This window comes from Malurus melanocephalus, unplaced genomic scaffold (assembly GCF_030028575.1).
Source record: "Malurus melanocephalus ecotype Western Australia unplaced genomic scaffold, MMel_1.1 scaffold_115, whole genome shotgun sequence".
In the NCBI taxonomy this organism is placed as follows: domain Eukaryota; kingdom Metazoa; phylum Chordata; class Aves; order Passeriformes; family Maluridae; genus Malurus; species Malurus melanocephalus.
The window spans coordinates 911,266-913,580 of record NW_026623347.1 but is presented as its reverse complement, the minus strand read 5'-3'; the positions used below and the strand labels follow the sequence as shown (position 1 = coordinate 913,580).

General features: G+C 57.6%; 1 protein-coding gene across 1 annotated transcript in view; it reads right to left on the bottom strand.

Annotated features, from left to right (window-relative positions):
* Positions 1-2,315, bottom strand: part of RADIL (Rap associating with DIL domain) — a 25,596-nt gene that overhangs the window by 18,320 nt on the left and 4,961 nt on the right. The gene's annotated exons all lie outside the window — the stretch shown is intronic.

Sequence of the window (2,315 nt, the reverse complement as noted above, 5' to 3'; positions counted from 1 at the left end):
GCTGGCACCTCCAAGGTGACGGATCAAGGGAGCACCATTTCCCCTGTGTGACCCAAAACACCAGTGGGAAAGCTCAGCCAAGCTCTTTGGCTTCAGCACCGTTACCCCTGGATGGATTTGTCCCTGAAAACAGATCCTGGAGTGGCCCTGTGTTTCTCCATCGTGCATCAGGAGGTCCCTCTYACCCAGGCAAGATGCAGTGGGAGGAGAGCAGAGCCCAGCAGGACTTGGCGGGGCCCACCCTGGTCAGGAGCCAAAGCATCAGGAGTTACTTTCACTAACGAGTTTACGGAGCAATCCCATTTTTTAGAGGTGAAACGGAAAGCTCAAGTGCAAATTCACTCGCTCTGAGGTCACCGCTAAATGCTGCTGCTCAGCGAGAGGCACAGGGTGAAAATGGGCTTTAATTAGCCTTTCTAAAAATGGCCTGACTCCGGCAAATCTCTTGGCTGTTGCTTGTTTGTGGAGGACAGGGTGGCATCGCTGACAAGGCTGCCCTTGTCACGTTAACCCAAGGCAGGGGGTGGGCAGTGGCCTGAGGAGAAGTGGCCGAGGCTGTGTGGCAGCTCCTCAAACCYCTGGAATGGACTGGGAATCAAAAATCACTTCTGGCTTTAGGTGGGCAGTGCTCCTGCCAGATGTCACTGCCAGCATCTGGGGATGGTTCTGAAATCCCTGAAATCCTGGGGCTGATAACCCACAGCTGCCCCGTGACCTGCAGGCAGGGCAGACRATCTGAGCATTCCTGATTTGGACAGGACTGGGGATTCCCTCAACTCCACATTTACAACAGGACTGGGAATTCCCTCCCCTCCACATTTACAACGTGCAGGGACTCCGTGCACACACAGAGGACCCCAAAATGTCCCATTCACGGCTGTCAGAGCGTGGAGGAGCAGCTGGGGTGACCCAGCTGAGCCCGGCTGGGGACATGCAGTGGCTCTCCACTTGGGCTCAGCCTCTCCTCCAGAGCAAACTCAGCGCTGTCAGGCAGAAGGATGCCGGCCCTGGACAGCCTCCAAACCACCATCTAATCCAGGAAAAAGGAACGTCCCTGCTGCTAATGGAAGAGGTCACCTTCTAAGGCAGAAACCACCTCCCAACCGTGCAGGGAGGGTCGCTGCAGGATGTGCATCCCYCCATCCTGCACCCAGAGGCACRTGGAGTGCTGCAGGTGRGGAAACTGAGGCACCAAGTGCTGAGGATGTGGCTGGAAGCTGTGTGCTCCTGCCACGCTGCTGCACCCCGAGTCGCCCCTTTCCTCTCTGCCAGCCCCATCAGGACTGTGGAAATGCTGAGGTTTGTCCTTCTTCCCAGCCTGCTGGCTCCAAACTGACCCTTGGTGGCTGCAGGGCAGGAGCCCCCAGCCTGGCACATCAGTGCTGCCTGAAACCGGGCTCAGCCTGACCAGCAGAGCTCAGCATTTTGTGTTTTGTACCTCCCCAGCCAAGCCCAGAGCTTCAACTCACKCGGGTAAGGCTGCTCCTGCTCCCACCCTGCAAGTGGAGAAACTGAGGCAGRGATAGGGTTGGAGTTCTGGCTCCCCCCACACTGCTGCTGGGGACATCCCTGGGGACATCCCTTGATGTTTGTGGTGTGACATCAGCCGGGAGTGGCGGGCAGCCCGACCTGGGGAGCAGGTCAGGGCGCTGGCAGACAGTCGGGCTCAGGAACGGCTGCCCCAGGGCTCCACCCGCCCTCATTACCATTGACCAGAAGGAAAACGGCCCCGGAGCCATCGGGACCTTGTCATCAAGGATGCAAAAGACAAAACTTCGTCACCAAATCACCGGTTTCGTGGATTTAATCTCCTCCACCCTGAGCTACCCCCAGCGCAAAGGGAAACCTTTCACCATCTGCTGGTGGCAAAATCATTYCTCCGAGCCCACATCACAGAGACACCATCCTTGCTCCGTGCAGGTCCCTGCCTGGTTTTGAACGTGTTATTTATAGCTCAGCTATTTTTCTGCGCTTTCTATCAAACGCAGCTCCTACAGAGTTSAGGGGCAAAGATGTTTTACCAGGAAAAAGAAAAAATAAGCCTKGGTCAGGAGGAGCTTCCAGCCTGGCCACCCCGATTTCCAGCATCTAGAGCAGCGCCGGTGACCGGAGCGATTGCAGCCTTCTCCCGCACACACGCGGTGCTAATCCTCCTCCCGAGGGCTCCGATGGGGAGGATAAAATAAAGAACCGGCTCCTCCCACATCCGTGCGCTCGGGCACGCCGGGCACCGGCATCTCCCACCGGGGGCGAATCTCTGCTGCGAGCGGTCCCGCTGTGCCAGCTGCATGGGGACGAGCCACCAGAGGGTCACA